The sequence below is a fragment of the Pinus tabuliformis genome, chromosome 6 (genome assembly GCF_031772625.1).
Source record: "Pinus tabuliformis cultivar Carrire ecotype Pingquan chromosome 6, CPIR1, whole genome shotgun sequence".
Lineage (NCBI taxonomy): Eukaryota > Viridiplantae > Streptophyta > Pinopsida > Pinales > Pinaceae > Pinus > Pinus tabuliformis.
This window is the reverse complement of record NC_142292.1, coordinates 285,886,559-285,910,480: the sequence shown is the minus strand read 5'-3', so window position 1 is coordinate 285,910,480 and position 23,922 is coordinate 285,886,559. Positions and strand designations below refer to the sequence as shown.

The window sequence follows — 23,922 nt, the reverse complement described above, 5'->3', positions numbered from 1 at the left end:
AGGTCCGATAGACCAAAGTTTGGTCTCAGTGGACCTTAACCACCATCATCATCATCACATGGCATTATTTTGTCTTTGATTCCATATTAGTTTGTTTTTACTAAAAATTTCTATAGCTTATCCATAGTTTAACTTTGGGAATTCATTTTTTGTTATTTTTTATTATTATTTAAATTTATTTATTTGTAAGGTGATTGGTTGAGGTCTTATTATGGGCTATTTAGTAACTTCCATTTCTATTAGTTACTAATTTTTTGTTTTTAGTTTTATTATAGGCATGGTATTTTTATTTTTACTAGGCATTAGTTTGTCATTGACCAAAAATTTATGAGGCATATCCATAGCTTAACATTGGGAATTCAATTTTTATTATTTTTTATTATTATTGAAATTTATTTATTTGTAAGGTGATTGGTTGAGGTTGTTTAGTAACTTCCATTTCTATTAGTTACAATTTTTTTTTTTTTTGTATTATTTCATTTTTATTTAGCTATTTTATCTTTTATTTTATTTTTCTATTATTTCTATTTTCATGAATGGTAATTTTTTCACAATATTTTCAATTTAAAGTGATTTATTATTATATTAAAAACATATTTTAATAAATTTAATAATAGACAATTATATATTAATAAAAATATAACACACACATAGCTATATGTATTTTAATATAAACAATATTAATTAATCATATTTCCTATTTTTTTGTGATGACATTCAACAATATAATATTTCATTAGTTGCTTTATTTTTGTGATGAAATTGTTTTCTTTGTTATGTTTTTATTTTTCTTTGTTATTTTTTTTGTTTCATTAAGCTATATTTAAGCTAAGCTACAGGTACTAGCTACTATATAGCCCTTGTTTCCTTTTTCTTATTGAACTTTTTTATTTTTATATTTATTTTCCTTTTTCTATTTTTTCTATTTTCATGAATTATAATTTTTTCTCCATATTTTCAATTTAAAATAACTTATTATTATATTAAAAACATATTTTAATAAATATATATATATATATATGTATGTATGTATGTATGTATGTATGTATGTATGTATGTATATATATGTATATGTATATATATATATATATGTATATATATATATATATATATATATATATATATGTATATATGTATATATATGTATATATGTATATATATATATATATATATATATATAGAGAGAGAGAGAGAGAGAGAGAGAGAGAGAGAGAGATTATTTTTATTTTTTCATTTTTCTATGTTTTCCATTTTCATGAATTATAATTTTTTCTCCATATTTTCAATTTAGGATGATTTATTATTATATTAAAAACACATTTTAATAAATTTAATTATAAAACAATATATATATTAATAAAAAAATAAATACACATATATAAATATATAAAATAAACATATATATGTGTCTTTTCATTATTTAAAAGGAAAATTAGAATTTTGATATTTTATAAACAATTCCTACACCATTTTTTCTTTCATGAATTTCACTTTATGATAAGTGTAGGCATGGTATAATGCATTGAGTTTTGATTTTGACTAGATTATATTAGTTTGTTTTTCTTCCATGAATTTCACTTTATGATAAGTGTAGGGATGGTATAATGCATTGAGTTTTGATTTTGACTAGATTATATTAGTTTGCCTTTGAACAAAAATTTATGACCTTTATCCATAGTTTAACATTAGGAATTCAATTTTTGTTATTTTTTATTATTATTTAAATTTATTTATTCTTAAAGTGATTCCTTGAGGTCTTATTATGGGTTCTTTATAACTTTCATTTCTATTAGTTACAAAATTTTTGTTTTTAGTTTTATTTTCTTTTTATTTAATTTTTTGATTTTTCTTTTTTTTTCTATTATTTCTATTTTCATAAATTATAATTTTTTCACAATATTTTCAATTTAAAGTGACTTATTATTATATTAAAAATATATTTTAATAAATTTAATTATAAAAAATTATATATATTATTAAAAATAAAACACACACACATATATATATATATATGTTAATATAAATAATATTAGTTAATCACATTTCTTAAATTTTGGAGATGACATTCAATAATCCAATATTTTTTTTTTTGCAATGAAATATTTGTCTTTGTTATTTTTTTTTTAATTAAACTATATTTAAACTAAATAGGAAGTACTATCTACTATTATTTTTTATTTTTTAGTTTAATTAAACTATATTTAAACTAAGCTCATATAACCCTTATTATTTTTAAAAATAAAGTAACATTTTTTAGAAATGTTATTGTTATTTTATATAAAAAAAAATTAAACGAACATATATATATTATATAGTTCTATTATATTTTTAAATTTATAATTTAAATTATTAATATAATAAACTAAAATTAATATAACTTGTTTTAAATGCATTAATTAGTAGAATAAATAAAAGATTAATTAGTAAAATAAATAAAAGTTGATTTATAAAATGTAAGGAGCTTTTCTACGCTTTTTACTTCTTTATTTTTCCTTATACGCTTTTTACATGTAATATTAGTGAATTTGATTTTCATTTTCTCATGAAGTACAATTAAGCTTACCGAGGATATTATATTATATAGTGTTATTACATTTTTTAATTTACAATTTAGATTATTATTATAATAAACTAAAATTAATATAAATCTATGTTTTAAATGAATTAATTAATAAAATAACTTAAAGTTGATTTATAAAATGTAAGGAGCGTTTCTCTGCTTTGTACATCTAAGAGTAATGATTTTCATTTTCTCATAAAGTACAATTTAGCTTACAGTGGTCGCTCCTACTTATCGTTACCTCTCAACACGTTCATCAAGTCTCTATCTTTTTATATGTACATATTCAAATTGATACGGATAGTTGTTAGATAATTATTGTTTTTTTAGGTGTGAACTTATAAATTGAGTAATTATAATTTATCTTAAACATTGACCATAATGCAGAATGGGTTTATGTCCACTGTAACAGAACCAAAATAAAATAAAACTTACCTGCTGATTTTATACAGAGAGGATTAATTCAAATGGTTATACATTAGAATTGAAAATTTCTACTTTAAAATTGGATTATAGGATTAATTCAAATGGTTATGCGTTACATTTACTTTAAAGTTGGAGAGATGTAGATTTGATCATCTTTATTCTATATATATATATCTATATATATGTTATGTCAACATGGCCACCTAGTTAAAATGTAGACCGCAATCTGAAATTGAGGATGATATTTAAAATATTTTTTAATATTTTTTTTGGTAAATTAGTATAAATTTATCTTAATCATAAATTGAGTAAGTGTCTAGACATTAAAGTTTTTGTAGTATGAAACTTAAAAAAAACTTATATCTTGGAGTTTGATCCATTATTCTCTTTATGTGTGTAGTTTCATTATTTAAATCACATTCATGAATGGATTCTATGGCTTGAAAATCTTCTTGGACACTTGATTGTGTATGTTACATATAAACTACTTGTAATTCCAACAAATATTTAGTAGATTTTAGATCAATTTCACACACAAATATAAGTGGAAAATGACGAAATTGTAGAATATAATTGGAAAATGATCAAAATGTAGAATAGTTAGACTTAGTTAAAATGTTTTAATCATAGTAATTTATTTTTTTCAATTGCTTTATATAATATATAAATAGCTTTTGCTTTACTTAGTTGACATTAATTAATATTATAAGTTATTGTTATTAATATTTTTAAATGCAATATATTAATTTTATATTAAGAATTGAATGAACTACAAGTGTTTCTTTTATTAAGAATTAGTTAATTTTTTTTACTTTTGAGTATTGAAATATTTTATTTTATTCAACATTAAACTAATTTTTTTAATCTTTCTCTCTATATATATTAAGGAAGTTGGTATTGAAATATATTAGTTACATGGATATATAAATGGTTTATTTTAGTCTTATATTTAAATATTTTTAAAAGATATAGGAATATTATATTTTCCATACTTGAAATTTGTTTTATATTAATTCTATTTACTTGATATATAATTATGTTATTTAATTATTGACAAATATATTTTATTTATAACTTAGTGAAATATTTTTGCAAAATCTCCTTCATACTAGGTGTAATATACAACTAAGGGAGTGAGCACAATAAGAGTTGGATTACTTATTTTTTATAATGTTTTTAATTAAAACATATCCATGTCTTACATTGTTTTTATATTTAAAGGATAATTTATTTTAATATTAAAAAGAATACTTATCAACTCAATGTTGAGAGTAGATGGAATTATACATGTCCCTCATATTGGACTATAGAATGTGGCTCTTGATGCAATAATAATTATATCAATTAGATTGTATATATTAAATAAGATTTGTTAATACATTATGATAGTGTAATATTTTTTAATGTATATTATTATAGCTTTTTACACACAATATATCTATCTATCTATATATATATATATATATATATATATATATATATATATATATATATATATATATATATCATACTTGGCTTAATATAAGTTGACTATCTTAGTAGGTCAATCTAGTTAGTTAAGAAAACATTTCAAACACATTAGAAGGTCTCTCACACACATAATCTATTTTCAAGTGCATTGAAGTTAACAAGAGAAAATAGGAAGCATCACAAGCATGATAGGATGCACTATGGCAAAGATTGAGAGGACATCGTCGTAAAGGCATAGAAGGATAAATGAAGTAACATGTTGAATAATTTAAAGTCATATAGAAAGATAGAAGATAAATACATCATCGTACATCATCATCATTACATTGAAGCATTTGTAGAATGAGGATCATCAAGATACTCTATTAGAATCTTTGTTAGAAGATTCACCTCTACTTAGAAGAAGCAAGTGTCTCACAAATAGTCTACATTCCACCTTGTGTGGGATCCATTGGTTAGAAATATGAAGGTATGGTGAAAGAGATGTGTAGCATGACAAGTCAGTTGAAGTAGTTTAATCTTCAAGCAAGGAAAGGAAGCTACTAGAAGGAAGTCTAGGTAACCAAAATAAGGAAGAGGTATGTATATATTTGATGGATAAAGTCATGTCATCATATGGTTGTAGATAGAATGGTTAAATAATTAATCTTATAAACATGATGAAAGAAGAGGAAACTCTTCCATTAGAATGATACATGAATTAATGTAGAAAATGTGCCTTGAAATCTTCTACATATTGACAAGATTAAATCAACATAATATGACCTTATAAAGAATACGAGGTTGTTGGAAATTATGGTTCCTATGATGAAGTAACTATGAATAAGAGATCTTGAGGAAACAATATGTGAAGAAGGATGAAAGAAGAGTTCATGAAGGATGTATATATAGTCACGTAAGATAAGTGATCAACATCTGATAAAGGATTAACTATGACATCTCCATGGGGAAGGTATGAAGACCCTGATATGTATGTTGAAGAAGGAGAAACTTTGTAAATGCATGTCTTGGAGATGGATTCATATAGGATGTGAAAGGATGTTGACATTGATATAAGAATATGTCATGACAAAGGGCCATCATAACAAGGTAACTTTGATTTAATGTTCTTTTTTGCTTTTAAGAAAGCATCTAGTTGGGTTGTAACAGGACTACCAAAAGTGGGTCGTAGAAGTTCATCTACAACTGAGAATGGATGGAAGATCTTGAAAGAAACATGGCTTAGAAAAGGTTTTTGTATGAAGGATAGCTATGTGTGGACTAAAAGATCACTTTCATATGAAAAGAAGGATGGCATGACTATTGGTTCAAAACTATATTTCATTGAATGAAGGGAGTGATGGATAAGATGGTCAATATCCTACAAAGAAGTTATGGAAGAAGAAGGTTTCATAATGAAGAAGATGAAGTTCATCCATGATATAATTTCAAAAGGAGGAGCCATACAAGCAATTGATAGTACCATCATCTCCACCAAAGAGAAAATGCCTACTATTAGTAACAAGTCCCTAGTTAAGAGTGAGCTTGGGTAAGTATCTAATTAATAGGGAACTTGGGTATATTCATTTTACAGGAATAACTAGATCCTTCCTATTTGAGAGGGAGGGATAGACACATCATTCTTTTCTTCATGTTATGAAGAAAGAATGAAGGATTGGGTAAGCATGTCGTTTTTGATACTCTTTGAGGATGAGGTAGGGCATCCAATAGGTAAGATTAGTCGAAGAGGAAATTCAATGAGAATCTGTAAATACAAGATGAGAATGGTCCTAGAAGGACATACATTGTGAACATATGGATGGGGTATTTCCTTGAGAGACAATGATGAAGGTGTCTATAAATCATTTGTCTCCCCAACATTGTGCTCTAATCTTGTGGAGAGATAGAGTTGTTAGTTAAGGCATTGCTATGTGAAAAAGTTGGTTTATATGATGAGATGCATTAATATAACCTGAATAAATAGCTTATGAGATGGCTTACAAATACGAATCTTCTTATGATAATTCTTCAGTATGCCCATGTAACAACCCTAGTAAAAATTCCATGTAATAAAAGTTAATAAAAGAAAAAATAATAACCACGGTTGATGGGACACCTATTCCAAGCTGAATGTTGGGAAAGGAATCCTAGTGTGGGTGTTCATTTCTTTATTAATGGCCAAGTAAATTCGCTAAGGAAATGGCTAAGGATTTGGAAAGGCAAAATGGAATTTTTGGCACATTTATTTATGAAATAGTGGAAATTAGGAGAAAAAAGAGGTGAAAGGTCACAGGTTACATGTGACAAGGAAAATGAAGGAAACTAATGGAAAATGAAGAAAATAGAGGCATCATTCATAAAAATGTTTCTGAGGATCACTTGGTAACCTTTTGTTAGTTAATTTTTGGAGCTCTCTCATTATTCTCTCTTTCTCTCTCATATTATTGGAGACTTAGAGTTATCTTGGATCACTCTTGGAGGGTGTGGCATACTTGGATTCTTGGATCAAGAAGGCAAAGGAAGAGTAGGAAATTGCAAGAGGACATTAGGATCAACAACTACAACGGGATTTTTTTGCAAGGACAGAGAGGCATGTATGTTTTCCTCACTAGTTTTGGCATGCATGGCATATGCATGTGTATCTTTGGTCATGAACTATCATTGGCATAGAGGATTGCCTAGATTGGTAGTGGATTTCCTAGCCTTGCCATTTGCTAGATAGCCATGGAGATTGTGGGTTTATTTCCTTGTTTTTTTTGTTAGTTCTCATGTTTCCCTAGCTTGGGTTGAGTTATTAGTTCTTGGAAGCCCTATTTGGACAAACTCTCTCGAAGCCCTATAACAACTTGGGTTGAGTTACTAGTCTTGGAAGCCCCGGATGAAAAAATTCTCTGGAAGCCCTTGGTGGGTTGATTTACTAGTCTTGGAAGCCTTGGTTGGAAAAACACTCTGGAAGTCCGACGATAGTTGTGGGTTGAGTTACTAGTCCTGAAAGCTTTGGTTGAAACAAATGCTTTGGAAAACCTAGAAGGGTTGGATAGAGACCAATATGATGATGGTTTTGTGATGTCCGACCATGAGGTGGAATCACTATTTGATGGATTGAGGTGGATGGCCTCTGGAAGCCCTCGATGGTTTAGATTGATGTGTTCTATGAGATCCCACATTCATGCTTAGAATATGGCATGGGGGTGAATGGTTGAAGAGATATTTGGCTCAACGTAGAATTCCCATTCCAGGTTTGAATTTTGCATCATCAATATGAGGTTATTTTCCTTGTATCTCTGTGAGTATGATACTAGATTATATGTGGTTTATATGGCTATGGTTTCATTGGTATTTATGTTGCTATTATGTTGGTTATATATATGTTTTACGAAAAAGCTATATATGTCTCTCATAATATTTGTACTCTCATAATATTTGTACTTGTAAATGAATGATCATTGTATCTATAACCTAATTGATAAAATGGTAGTTGATGTGTTGAGGCATCAGTGCTACTCTCACCTAAGTATGAGACTTACATATTCGTGATATGTTTGACGAAATGATAAAATGGTAGTTGATGTGTTGATAAAATGGTAGTTGATGTGTTGAGGCGAGAGCGCTACAGTATGAGACCCCTATGCTCAGATCTATTATTTACACCTGTAAATTACCTATTCGTGATATGTTTGACAAAATGCCCGTCATGGCTAGTAGGGCTCTAATCAAGGTCTCATTCAAGTGATTTCATTTATACTATCATTTACTTTTTGTTTTACTATTATGAAGATATGATTTAATTATGGGAAGTGAGCTAGGCTCTAGGCGTGAAAAGTGGCTCAAATTTCGGGGATATTGGCACAAAACTAACAAAGAGTCCCTAGACATTGGCTTGCAAGCTTGTGAGATCACCCATAGGTCACTGGACACTGGCATGTCCATAGTATCAGAGCGTCTAGAGTTCAAGTTGTTCAGAAGCTCAGTAGGAACAAGGGGTTGGTGGCAGAAAATTTAGTTGGATTGGTTCCTGAGGATCCTAATGTTGATGTTGAATGTATGTATGGTGTCATTCCGCCAATTCCACTTCCTTAACGTGACTTAGGAGGTCGAATCATATCATAGTGGTCTCTCATAGCATGTTTACCCTAGCTCAGTTGCTTGGGTAGATGTGGGAAGAGGGGGTAGATGTGAGCAAAGATTTATTTATAAGACAAGCACCGATTGAGTGCTTCTAGAGTTTGTCATAGAATCAAGAAGTCAATTGAGTCATTGTCATATATGAAAGGAGTCATTGTCATATATGAAAGGCCCCATTGGGCATCTTGTACTAGGTCAGGAGAATGTGTCAAAGTCCCTCTAATACCAATTTATTTAAGTCATAAAATGTGTCAATGTCCCTCTAATACCAAGTTGGCCTACAAGGAGACAAGTAGGCCTCATTAGGGTTGTTTGAATTGCACAAGGAAGCCTATATATAAGATACTCAACCTTATTCACTCAAGCTCATTAAAGCATAACAACAACAAGAATAGCTAGCAAAGAAAAGTAGAATAAGAAGGAAAACAAACCAAATTTGTAAGGACTATTTTTGGGGCTTCTCCTACCACACATGCAAAGATATTTAGGGCATCATTCTCCTATAGCAAGGCCGAAAGTTACAATCATCACAAAATTCGAAGTTGTGGCTCAAAGGATAAAGTTGAGTTTCCAAGGCAAGAGGATCTAACCAAGCGAAGGATAAAAGGATCACAATTCTTCCCCAATCCACTCACATGTGCGAATTGTAGAAATTGCAAGCAGGCTGAAAATTGTAGTCTTAAAGCAGCAAGAATATGAAATCTGAAGTAGCAAGGTGACTTGGGTTGACTTTTTGAAAGACAAGCTCATCAAAAGGAGAAGTTGACTTGGTTTTGGAGGGTCATTGTTAAGGGTCCAACTTTTACCAAACAAAACCCAAATATAAAACTTATTTTACCACACAAAACCCAAAAATTCAAAAGGAGAAGTTGACTTGGTTTTGGAGGGTCATTGTTAAAGGTCGAAATTTTACCAAACAAAACCCAAATATGAAACTTATTTTAACAAACAAAACCCAAAAATTCAACCCCTGCAAATTTAAGTTTTCGGAAAATAGAGATGAAATCAACGAGTTTGTTCAACGTATCCTCTATCCGCCATATCATCATTTATGAAAGTTATATATTTTTATTTTTAAAAATGAGACTTTATCGAACTCTCTTGCGAGGGGAATCGAACCTCCCTCCTCTCCCTTGTCGTGTAGGTACTTACGATACAAGGTAATAGATTTCATGGTTTCGAGAGGCAATAATGACCTGTACAAGGAGAATCGAACCTTCCTACTTCCCCTTATATTGGAACTTTCGATAGAACTAACCGATTTTAGGGTTTCGAGAGGCAATAATGATGTATTGCAAGGGGAATCGATCCTTGCAATCCACCTTCTCGTATTGCAACTTGCAATACAGCGTAGCAGATTTAAGGGTTTTGAGAAGCAATAATGATCTGCCGAGGGTTTTAACTAGCCCCGAAAATGCAGAGAGAATATCGTCTCAGGAACGATCATACTGGAATTAATAAAGCGTGCCTCTGCTCTGCAAGCCTTTCTTTACCGCGGGCAAATTATTATTTTCTCGCTTTCGAGGGCAGATTCTTTGGAGAGATGCCAAAGTTCCAGATTAAAAGCAGCCGCTGAAAAAAGATGAAAACGTATTCTCAAACAAAACGAGCCAAAAACTGAAGCCCTGAAACTATTAAACTCAGAACGAAAAAGGCACTCCAAAGAAAAATATCTACATCCACTTGTTATTCTCGGAAACAAAATGAAACCCTGCTACAGATATGAATGCTACAAGAAAGCCGAACTTAACACTGTCCGATTTTCGGATATGAAATGAAACCCTTGTACAGATGTAAATGCTACAAGAGAGCCGAACTGATCTTCATGATATGAAATAAGATGAAACACTGCAACAAATGCAGCCCTACAACTAAGCATAACTTAACATACAGTTACGATTTTCGGATATAAAATAAAACCCTAATATGTATGCAGATGATTTTCGGATATAAAATAAAACCCTAATATGTACGCAGATGCTACAAGATGCCCGTACGCAGATGCTACAAGATGCCCGAACTAAACAGAGCATCATTAATACGAAAACACAGGTTCGTGAGGGGTATCAGAACATTACAAGGTGAGTGCCCATTAAGCGTAACAAGGTAATATTTGGGGCGGACACCCTTCTCGCAGTTGTGCGAGGGCTTACCTCTCCTCATCTACCCTTTTGAACCTGTAATTTTTTACAGTCCTCGAACGCAGTATATGTAGCATCCCCTCCTAGTGATACTTTAAACACCAAAGCAATGTGGGATGTATCAAATTTTCAACGTTTTGCATTAATAGAGTTCTTTGTATTCCATCTTTGTGTGATGCGAAGAGAGAAGTATGGTGGGCATTGATAAATTACAAAATTTTAAATTCTTAAAGTTTGTTTTTTAACAACCTCAATCACAAAATAAGTTTTGAACATGAATGTTAAGGTTGATGTAATAATAGTGTATTTTTCGAATTATGTTTAATGACTGGTTTTTATTAAGATAATATTTTATGGCTGATGTATATTGATATTGATTCATTTTATTTTATTTCTCACATTTAAAGTATATAATAATATAATATACTTTATAATTATTTGGAAGGTGTCATATATTAAAGTGTTATACACCCAAGTGTTTTTTCTATGGAGTTACCCAAGTGTTTTTTCTATGGAGTTTGCCCATGTTGATGTAATAATAGTGTATTTTTTGAATTATGTTTAATGAATGGTAAGTTTTATTAAGTAATAGTTTATGTTTGAGAGTGTGTTGTATATTGATATTGATTTATGTTTTTTTATTTTTCACGTTTAAAGTAGATAATAATATAATATATTTTATAATTACATGGAAGGTGTTATAAACTAAAGGTGTTCTTTTTACGGAGTTGGGAGTAAACATTGTTAATTTTATATCAGCGAATCTCAAGGCATCTTTTTTATCCTCCTTGGTCAAGTAAAAAATCAACACGTGGAAAGGGATTTTGCGAGTGTTGGGAGGCTTGGGTTTTCCACTCTCCAAGCCCCTAATTAATGGATGTGATGATGCATTTCCCTTCGCCGATTTCCCTTTGCCGATGACATCATGGCAACAAAACCATTGTACATGACCCCCATTTTAATAGATACATTTTCAACCTTCTTAATTTCCAAACAATAGCAGGGCTATGACTCCACAAGCCAAACCCTTGTCATTCAAACAGAGATATCACTCTAAACCCCCTTCTCTCTCGAGCATGTTAATTCTCTTTGAGGAGCTCAAGGGCGGAGTAATTGACGCGTTGATTGAGCCCCCACCATGAATCAACCTACCCAACCAGGACGCTGACAATGACAATGAGAGGTTCTTGAGCCGTGTGATCAAAGAGTTCATCGCCCCTGCTCCATTGTGTTTCTCCAACCTTTAGTTGTTCCATCTTCTCATGCATTGATTTTGTTGTTTCTCCCAGCTTACCCTAATTACGGTTGCAGATAAGTGTATAAACTCATGACTAAATCATTTATCTAAAACAATTTCTTAAAATTATTCAATTGAAAGAGCCCTTTGGCATTTAACTATTCATAACATCAAAGCAATTTCTTCCTGTCTTGCATGCGACAGAGTCCTTGGCATACTTGAATTTTCCTTAGAGGCCCTTGAGGGCCGACATGATACCTTCCTTGAGACTACCCAATGCAAAAGAGGCAGACTCTGCGATGGCATCTTTGGCAACATGTGTCATCCATTTTGTAAATGCTAAGTTATCAGAGACATTCTCTTGTCTCTCTTCTGCCTCCTGGCCTAAAGGTTTTCTCACTTTCTCATGTTCTGAAGCCATTGATCAAGAACTTGAAAATCAAAAATATCAGTTCAAGTATTCCACACAACTCCAAAACACCAATTCAAATGAATCAAAATAATTATGCTAAATGTGTAAAACAAATCTATAATAAATTTCCTATAGGCTGATACTCTATGGAAATACCCTTTCTTTTTAAACTGAAAAAATAATGTCTGGAGAACTTCTCAGACATACATAGTCCTACTTGGGATTGGACCACAAGACATGTAGACTCTATGGAAATACCTTGCTAAAGGGAGTTACTACATAAACTGGCAAGAATGTGCTTGGCTTTAAAGTCAAGTATTGGACAGAGAATAGCTTTAACACGTGTCTTCTACTAGGTGGTGATTCTCTCGACAAACGTTGTATGTTATTGTCATGTCCCTTCTCAAATACATTTGTAACAGGGTGCTGCTACACAATTTTGCACAATTTTGGCTAAGGAAGAGAACCCATCATTTTCGACTTAGGGACTTAGGAGGCAATTCGACTTAATTTGATTGCTAGTGGAATGTGGGGGCCACCCACATGGGAATTCGAATTGGCCCTAGGAGGGAAATTCGAATAGGTGGATGGAGGGGCCCACATGAGGAAGGGAAGCCCAAGGAGTTATAAGGAGGGAGCAACTCTCATTTAAGATTTATTGATACATCTTGCAAACAAAATCACTTGATTGTTCACCCTGTTGTTTAGCTGATTCAACTGGCTGTTTAGCCACGAATCTCTCAAGCGGGAGATTCAATCTCTACTTCGGGGTACCATCCGTGCCTATCCTAAAGAGGTAGTCCTACAAGGATTTCAGGAGTTCTAGGGCAATGACATAGCACCACCAACCAGCGTAGAGCAAGGAGTGTGTATTTCTGGGCAGTCAGGAAACACGTAGAGGGAGATTGAGGCAAGCAAAGATCTGATTGCTTGTTCGGGAGTTGGGGAGATGAGGTAGAATCATTAGACCAACGTTCTTGTTAGGCTTTACAGCTAGTTGAGCCAACATTCTAGCAATTCAAACTACTGGGTTGGGGGACAATGTAGAGGCCACACAACAGATTTTCATGGTACTTGGGAGCAACTGAGTTGGGACAAGAGATCATCCGAGGAGTCAGGGATTGGATAGCATAGGTGAACTCAACATTTTGGAGAAGTTTTCAGGTGGATTTACAGGCAATTTCCAGCAAGTTGAAATTGGCATCTAGAGTTGAGGTGAGGCTCCAAGGGGGTTGAAAATCAGAAGTCTGAACCAACCAAAGTCCTTTGTAGGTTTTCTGGGTTTTTAACAAGGATCCCAAATATAAAGTTTCATAATTTTCTAAGCACTGGAGATGGGGTTTTAAGTCATATTTTCACTACAAATAGTGTAGAATTGTTGGGATGGAATAGTGCCTTTGGGGGTCAATTTTGGGAAGTCCAAATCGGGCCAAACCATTTCTGGTTTTTTGTGGGTTTTTGCCAAGGAGTCCAGTGTTAAAATCATATAAGTTTCTGGGTAGTTTTAGTGCACCTTCCAGCCTTTTGAACTTCAGCAAAGCAGTAGTTTCTGGGCATCGCAATCCAAATTGGTGCAGTAGCTGGGCAGCCTTCAGCTCAGCCATTTTCCTACGTGGGTTTGGTCTTGCTTGTCCTTTTAGACAAGCCCAGTTGCACCATTCCATCATCTATTGTATTTGACTTTCATAAATATAATAAAATGGCTCAGAAGTTCTCTGTTTGGAGCTTTTATATGGGTGTTTGCTAAATATTTCGTTTTTGTAATTTGCTGCATGTATTATTTGCTTGTTATCACTTGTATTCCTATTAAGGATCATTACAGTTATTAAAAAGAATACTTATCAACTCAATGTTGAGAGTGGATGGAATTATACATGTCCCTCATATTAGACTATAGAATGTAGCTCTTGATGCAATAATAATTATATCAATTATATTGTATATATTAAATAAGATTTTTTAATACATTATGATAGTGTAATATTAATTAATGTATATTATTATAGCTTTTTAAACACAATATATATATATATATCATACTAGGCTTAATATAATTTGACTATCTTAGTAGGTCAATCTAGTTAGTTAAGAAAATATTTCAAACATTATAAAGCTAGGAGCTAATTACAACCTCCAACTCATTTAAAAGTTACACTAACTAATATATTTTATGATGAGGAATATCAAATATTAAGCACATGACAAGTAGGATTTCATGTCTCCAACACCCTCCTGTAACCGATACATACACATAATAATAATAATAACAATAATAATAATAATAAAAAATTAAAAAAAAAAAAAAAAAAAAATTACCTAGCTTTTACACTAGAATTATTATTATAGTTAACTTTCAAACTTGTTTGGGACACTAGAATTATTATTATAGTTAACTTTTAATAAATATGATGTTTGGTCTAACTATGGGTTCCCACTGATAAGTTTAAAGCCTGACACATGAATTCTTAATAATCAAATGTTCCGCTGTGGACAATTTTAATATATCTATGGCAGTTGATCGTCTATTATCATAATTACATGGTTTTTATTAGGGTTATGGTGTTGATTTCCCATACACTAAGATATACCTCTTGAAGTTTCTCGAGGGTCTACCATACCACCTCAACGTGACACAAATCTTCTACCGTAGAAAACACTTGTTCGACAGTGATCTATTGATCATCCACCGCCTCAATCAACTATGAAGATTTCAGATTTGGCTACCTATGTAACCACCTACCCTACTCTCCCACGATTGTCGAGTCATTTAGACATTCTGAGCTTGTGGTTTTGTTGGTTTATGGTTCGATTAGGGTTTCGACACCAAGGGTTTCGCTTACCATCAACTACAGGTAAATCACGCAGCTCCCATCCCGCTAACAATTTTGGTTACAATTTCGTTTATCCACTTGTCACGGGGATTTTGCTAACAAGCTTGTTCTTGTTGCGGGTACCCGGGACATTTCATCATTCACCTAAAGAATATGAGAGATATTTTTGCAAATAAGAGTTCTATTACCAACTATTTTCCTTCCACAATAATTTTCTCTTTAACCTCCTCATGCTCTTTCCTAACAATTAACGATTTCTTCCAGGTACACAAGGATCATAGGTCCAATTATTCCCTTTACCCAAGTACAAGTTCTTTGGCCTTCCGAGCAAGGCTACGTTATGTTGTTTAAAGTTTAGAATTTTAACTTATTGAGGACTAACTCATGTGCTCTTATTATATGGCACAAGTTTTCTTCTTTGTAATTTTGTTCGTTTTCCAATTTATGGTACACATCATTCAATGAATCATAGCGATCATGGCCTCATCTAACCCTCGAATGACTTTCTCCAGGTTGGTTCTTCAATTCCTTACTTGGAATGTTTATTCTGTAATTTCACTGGCACCTAGTGAAGGGTTCCTCCTCGCAGCTTCGGAAGGTTCAATAGTTCCAGTGGAATGGTTGTATGGGTTTTCCTATTTAATCTGAGTTTCTCAGTAACCGTCAATCGTGGCTCAAGCTTCTCATCATCATAGTTATTATTCTTCATTTAAGGGTTTGTTTTTATTATAGAAAATATTTGGATTTTGGCAAGGGTTTTAACCCTCGTATACTGTAAACCCTAGGTTGTTTAAACGTAAGTCAGAAAAACTTGTTTTAATGTCTGAAAGGGAATTATTTACAGTTTTTCTTGTTATAAAGATTATTAAAGGTTACATATTACTTCAGCTATACTTTTCTTGATTCAAGTTAACTCTTCGCTTGCTACAACGCATATTACCGATTATATGTCTTGAGGGTTTGTTACATGTCTTAATTTTCAAGCAATAATAGTTTGAGTTACTTTGTTCAGATTCTTTCTCTATCAATTCCTGTGTAGTCAAATCTTATTCAATGACTATTACCCAGCAAATAAATGTGTGTTAATGTTGAGTGAATGCATAAATGACCTTACATTAGGTTATTTGTGTTAATGTTGAGTGAATGCATAAATGACCTTACATTAGGACTCTTGTGATGGAACCTTTGAGTTGAAGTTGTGTACCTCTTAATAAGTTTTGTTTCTTGTGTTTTCTTAATAAGCACCCAATAGTAATTATTAGTTTTGTGGTGAATTTTTCGTATCCCCTTTACCCAAACAACTTGGGTTCAACTTCTTGCTCTATATATATTAATTAAAAACTCATACTATGTTAAATATTTTGTTATCATGACACTCTCTTGTTCATATAACTGGTGATTGATAGATTTAACATTGGTGTATTATGTTGGTCTTTCTCAATCATAGAATCAAAATTGCGGTTGTAGTACCTCGTTTAGTCACTATAACCTCATTTAACCATTTAGATTACAAAGAGTTTTAGTATTTATTTAACTTATTGCATTTTACGAAAAAATAGTCTAGATACTTTCTCGTTATTTCCTTATTTGGAGACGTGCTACCTTTCTTCTTGAAATTTTATATGGCTTTGGACTATTCCAAACTATCAGGTTAGCGCCTGTTCGACTTGGGACTAACCGGTGCCTTTTCTTGATAACTTTAACTACTATTAAATACATATGTTCATATGTATAGAAAATAATACTTAGAATTTTATATTCAATCACTAGATTCTATTTCATTCCGAACAAAATACTAGGTGCCATAACATCTATTGATATAAGAAAGATTTAGTCATACCAACAAAATACTTATCTAATTCCCAACACTGTTAGGCTACACAAGATTACTAAGGAGAAAAGATTGCTCCTCATAACCAATAAGTCTGGCACCTTTACTATCACTTCCCTTGAACCATTTTGCTTCCAGAACATTTCTTTAGACATGGACCCAATCAAGTCCACCTAGAACCAAGTCTGTCTAGGTTAATAATACTTAGGGAATTTCTACTGGCCAACCAGCACAAGAAATCCCTTTGGCAGCATCCTCCCTTTCCTCCACAACATCTTGTAGGAGGATTCAACTTACTTCTTCCCTAGGATCCCCTCCATCTAGATCCCAGGTCTTCAGGTTGCCTCAAGTTATTTTCCCTCTCACCCTCTTGGCTTCCTTTTCTCTAACTGGAATATTTATCTTTAGGGAGAGGATTAATTGTCTTAATTGTCTTAACTGTCTCGTAAGTGAACTCTCGCTTAGCATATTTTTCCTTCAGTAATTTTTTTGCAAGCCATATTTAAATTAAAAATTCAAAATATACAGTCATGTCTATTCTCTATTCTTATCAATTAATTTTCTAATTACTGCAACTACTGAGGCTTGTTACATATTCCACCTCTTGAGAGAAACATCATCCTCGGGGTTTATTTTTTCTTAGTGGAATAGGCTTGACATATACTTGTCTGCATAAAAAATTCATTTTTCAGGTAGCCTTATCCAGCTAAGGTTCCTCCACTACACTTTAACCTTAATGATTATTGCTTCCGTAGCATAATTTCTCTTTGTTTGTTAATGTGCAGATTCTTGGTAGGAATACCATGTTTGATTCAACTTACATCCATAATCATTATAGTTTCCAATAGTCATTATGACATACTCACTCCAAATTTTATTATGTTACAAATGTCATATATATATATATATATATATATATATATATATATATATATATATATATATATATATATATTCATTCGTGTATCCATCGAGGGTCATCAATATACATCACAACCAACAAGGAAACCTGCACTCGTTATGAGTTAATAGCATCATGGTAAGATTATCACCCATGGCATTGTATTCCTTTCAATTTCACTTGTATTATTTACATAAGGTTAATAATATTTCAAATCATTCATGGTTATGTCTTTATGCTAGATTGCAGTTGCTATGCTTTAATTTCAAATATTACATATGTATTAGTTATGTATAAGTAAGATTTAGGTTTATTTCCATTTACTGACATGTCTAAGGTAGTTATGTTGTTGTCTAATTTTTCCAGGTATATTTAGTTGCGCCTTATCTGGGCTATATGTTATTTTTATTTTAACATAGAACCAAGAGTTCACTTTACTGTATTCCTGTAATTTAGTCCCTTTATCTTTGTGCCCTACCTGTGGTTGATACAATTGTAAGCAACTTTGCTCCCTTGCATATTTATGGGATTTCTTTCTTTTGAGTTCGTATCCAGGTTGATTGTTCACACCTACCCATGATAAATGTAATGTTTTTCTTATATATCAATTCTTAATATGTCATTCGCTTCATTCATGTGAATTGTTAATCTATTGCAATCTTACCCTAACATAAGAACAACTATTCGGTTTACATTACTCTTACTTTCTATGGTTCTTTTTTTATTATCATATATATATATGATGATGATGATGATGATGATGATGATGATGGTTAACGTCCACTGAGACCAAATTTTGGTCTATCGGACCTAAAAAACGAATTATTTAGTTTGATTTAAGATTTTATTCCTATACTCAAAAAGCTTGGAGAGAAGCCTCCCAAGCTCACTATAATTTTGGCAACATAAAAAGCTAAAAAAGTCAAATTACATCACTATAATTTTATAAATTACACCACTAAAATTTATATTGTAAGAAAAATTTAACTACAAAAGATGATAAGATGCCTAAAAGAGAAAAGTGAACAAAAAGTGAACAAAGAAAGATGGTAAGATGCCTTAAAAAGAAAAACAAACAAGGAAAACAGATCGAAGAAAATACAAACTTTCTATCATGCTGAAATATACCTATTTATACGTGTGTATTCTATGATACAAACACCTATCTGTAATGATATCATGGAATTTGATACTTTAACAATCTGCTTTACTTTTGGATTCGCTACTCTCCGAATCCACACATACAAGTTTGGTTCGAAATAAATATTAAATGGAATGAGATAACATATAACTTTTTATTAGCGCCCTATATCAAATATATCTAAATATAATTTATGCAATCCATTTCCTTCTCTCCCATGCATACCAAGGTTCCATTAATTTGCACTTAATAAAACTGTAAAATGTATCCGTGATTACATTCAGAAACATATAAATGCATCGTTCAGCGCGCACTTTTATAGCATCGTCACCATCTCGAACAACAACAAACACTCTTTCACGGAACAAGATGCACCCAACCACGTTTGGAATTTCAAATTTTTTTGTTCGTGAGATGAAAATTTGATGACGGTTTGGTATTTTTCATGTTTTTTATTTTATGTTTTACTTAAATTTGTGAGTGTTAATTTTTCTTTATCTAGAAACTTTTTTTCAACTACTCCTTTTAATCTCTCTCAAAAATTGCCTTGCTTCTTTCTAAGTTAGCATATGTGTTTAGCCGTGTGTCCACTTCCTTTATTCTCCCTCTTATATATATATATTATAGATACTATCATAATTCCGTGATGATAAACGTCACAACTTCTTACTATTTTCACGGAAAATATTGTCTTTGTCACTTGCTTAAGTGACCTCAGTTATGTCCACATTAATTACGGTATAAGTCTTGATAAAGGTTTCATAATTCAACTAACTTCTTTATTTCATTCTTTTCTTTCTAGTGCCATCAAGACTTATAAGCACAAAGTAATATTATATAAAATTCATTGTAAAGATTCAAGAGCACACTTAAAAATCATTTAAAATAACTTCATGTTACCAAATATTGTAATGCCTCACCCATGAGTTCCTCTTGACCTGCTAACTATTGATTAAGGCATATTGGGAGTCCTTGCCCCCTTCTTTTGCTTTTTTTTAGCATCTTTTGTGCTTGTCCGCTTTCTCAAAACATCACCTTAGTTTAGTTAACTTGAAATTTTTTTGTAAGCAAAATTTACTTCCAATCAATCATTTGACCAAATTTCATTGTTTTTTATTTTTTTTAAGAGAAGTCATCTTGAAGTTCTTGTGGTATTTATTTGGGGTAGTTTTAACTGATGGCATGCTATAATTTCCATATTAAAAAGCATCAATATGACTTCTGTCAATATGCTATCAATCATTTACTTCTCAACTTTACATTTTCTTAGGATTAACCACCACATTTTCCTAGTTACCCTATTCAATTGTTTGATAGCTCATGTTCATCTCTCTCATCTACAATTTTTCAATTCACCCTTGGACATCAAACCATCAGAGCATTTAATATATACTCATTATGTGTGTGTGTGTGTGTGTATGCCAATTTCAGTTCATACTCTATCTCAATTTTTTTTAAAAGAGATGGAGCATAGACCAACAATGACCAAGTTAAGAATTTTCCTCTATAACTTATGGTTGTATTGTTTAATATTCAATATATAATTCTCGCAGTCCCAATAGAGTACTCATGTACCCTAGCGTACTTCTATTCCTATATGTCCTATTCTACCATCTTAAGTTAATCTTCAAATACAAGAATTATTTCTATAATTATAAATGAAATTCTCTCTTTATCAATTTCGATCAGACTTAGCCCTTCCAATAGAGATGAGGTTGAAAAATAAACCCATTAAAGAATCACTACATCATTTGGTATTAGAAGTTTATGCTCAGCAAATTTTTATTTTCATTTTTATGAGAAGTTGTTTAAATTTCTTTGGTTATTTCACTTAATTTGAAATTTAAATAGGTTTGCACTAACATATTTTATGCTTCCTTCACAACTATGGCTTCTAGTTGCAACCTTCAGCCAATCTTTTTATCTTTCTTTCTGAGGAGCTCGATGGCTTGTTTTCCTGAGTTCTTGTTTTGATATCAAAGACAAAGATTTCGTTGCAAAAATAAAAAACCTAATAAAATATTGTATTGTTGAACTCCATCACCAAAAATTAAGAAATATGATTAACTAATATTGTTTATATGTGTGTGTGTGTGCGCGCGTGTATGTGTGTGTTTTCTTTTTATTAATATATATAATTGCTTATAATTTAAGTTATTAAAATATGTTTCTAAGATATAATAATTCATCTTAAATTGAAAATAGGGTGAAAAATAATAATTCATGAAAATGGAAATAATAGAAAAAGGCAAAAAATAAAAAAGTTAAATAAAAATGAAATAAAACTAAAAAAAAAAAATTAGCAACTAATAGAAATGGAAGTTACTAAACAACTCATAATAAGACCTCAACCAATCTTACAAATAAATAAATTTAAATAATAATAAAAAAAAAAAAAAAACAAAAAATTGAATTCCCAATGTTAAACTATGGATAATCGTGATAATTTTTTTGGTCAAAGACAAAGTAATAGATAGCCAAAGGCAAAACTATTAAATATACATGTTCATATGTATAGAAAATAATACTGATAATTTTACATTCAATCACTAGAGTCTACTTTGTTCACAACCAAATACTAGGCACCACAAGAACTATTCATATAAGAAAGACTTAGTCATAGCAACATAATACTTATGTAATTCCCAACACCATTAGGCTACAAAGGATTACTAAGGAGAAAATACTGCTCCTCCCAACTAATAATTCTGGAACCTTTACCAGCACTTTCCATGAGCCATTATGCTTCCAAAATAGTTCTTTAGAGATGGACCCAATCAAGTCCACCTAGAACAAAGTTTGTCTAGTTTATTCATACTCAGGGAATTTCTACTTGCTAACCAACTCAAGAAATCCCTTTGGTAGTGTCCTCCCTTTCCTCCACAACGTCCTATAGGAGGATTCAACTTACTTCCTCCCTAGGACCCCCTCTATCCAAATCCCAGGTCTTTAGGCTGCCTCAAGTTATTTTCCCTGTCACCCTCTTGGTTTCCTTTGCCCTAACTGATATATTTAGCTCTAGGGAGAGGATTAACTATCTTAACTGTCTTAATTATCTCCTAAGTGAACTCTCGCTTAGAATTTTTTCCCTTCAGTAATTCTTTGAAAAGCCATATTTAAATTAAAAATTCAAAATACACAGTCATGTTTATTATCAATTCTTAATAGTTAATCTGCCAATTACCGCAGTAAAAGTAAATAAATAATTTTTACTAGCTACCGAGGGGTGTTACATCTTCCCCCTCTCGAGTGAAACATCATCCTTAGTGTTTTTTTTTTCCTCGTGGAATAGGCTTGACATATGCTTTCCTGCTTAAAACTTTCATTTTTCACGTAACCTTATCTGGATAAGGTGCCTCCACTACAATTTAACGTGAATGAGTATTTCTTCCATAGCATAATTTCTCTTTGTCCATTAATGTGCAAATTCTTGGTCAGGAATACCATGTCCATTTCAACTTACCTCCACAATCATTATCGTTTACATTAGTTCCCATTAGTCTTTATGACATACTCACTTCAACTTTTATTACAAATGTCATTATTATTATTATTATTATTATTATTATTATTATTATTATTATTATTATTATTCTTTTTATTTTTTCTTTTTCTTTTTCTTTTTCTTTTTCATTTTTCTTTTTTCTTTTTTTCTTTTTTTTTTACATTTTGTTTTTCGTGTATCCATCCAGGGTCATCAATATACATCAAAGCCAACAAGGAAACTTGCACTCATTATGAGTTAATAGCATCATGGTAATATTATCACCCATGGCATTATATTATTTTCCATGACTATACTAGTCACAAAGATCCACTGTATAGTTTTACTGTAGTGTTCAATTCATGGAATTATCAATTCCACTTGTATTATTTACATAAGGTTAACAATATTTCAAATCATTCATTGTTATGTATTTATTACATATGTATTAATTTTTTTTTGTTAAGTTTGGCAGGTGTATTCCATTTTGTATTATATAATAGGCAAATTTACACCACACATATTAACCAAGTGGCCTCAACTTGCCCTAAGGGAAAACCAAGTCTGTTGGCCATCGGTCAACGTTATAAGCCATCTAAAAATAGAATTGTTTCATTCTTTCTAGCTAGGCTAGATAAGTCTCAATCTCATGTCCAAATACTACATAACTGTAAAAACTAGCATATGAAACAGGAAAATTAAAAGCTAACCGCATAAACCAAAATTATGCATGGGAAAATCTAGTCTTTCTGCTCCTCAGAGGTAGATGTGACTGGAGTAGGATCTTCAGCAGTAGCCCCTGGCATTCCATACAGCTCCAAAATGCAAGGGATGTGGCGGTCAATCCTGTCCATTATGATGTCTTGTTTGTGCAGCTAGAAAATAATTTTCTCCATATATTTTTTGTAATTAAGTAGTCCCTGGACTATAACCACCATCCCCACAGAGATTTGTTCCATCGCCTTACCAAGTAGTCTCTTCATTAAGTAATACAGATAGAGTGTTTGTTTAAACTGTGTAATTCTCCCTCAAGTATTCCTTGGATCTGGGACTAGCGTCCTCCAATTTCCCAGCTCATCCTCAGTCTCGCTTTCTTGCTTAATCTCCTCTTCCTAGTCTTCCATCAACTTTTGAATTCCAGCATCAGTCTCGTCTCAGTATGTCGTTGCTGCCTCTGTGATGAGGTGCTCTAAAGGTTTACAACCCCTGCAAGTTTCTGACATGCTCGGTCCCTTATCTGTTTGGGCGGTCAGGCCTCTCCTACCGTGCTCGTGTCCTCTCACTGCTCGGGGCATGAATTGTTCGGCAGAGCCCTGTTGACACCCAAACGCAATTAGATTCGCCAAACTTTTCTCAACACCCCACCTTTGCCATTCATGAATTT

The 23,922-nt window shown here is 31.8% G+C and overlaps 1 non-coding gene across 1 annotated transcript; it reads right to left on the bottom strand.

Moving 5' to 3' along the window:
- Positions 1-10,622: 10,622 nt before the first annotated feature.
- On the bottom strand, positions 10,623-10,728 carry LOC149258466 (small nucleolar RNA Z279/snoR105/snoR108). Its single transcript, XR_016261409.1, has one exon. It is a non-coding gene; the product is annotated as a small nucleolar RNA Z279/snoR105/snoR108 (small nucleolar RNA).
- Positions 10,729-23,922: the final 13,194 nt, after the last annotated feature.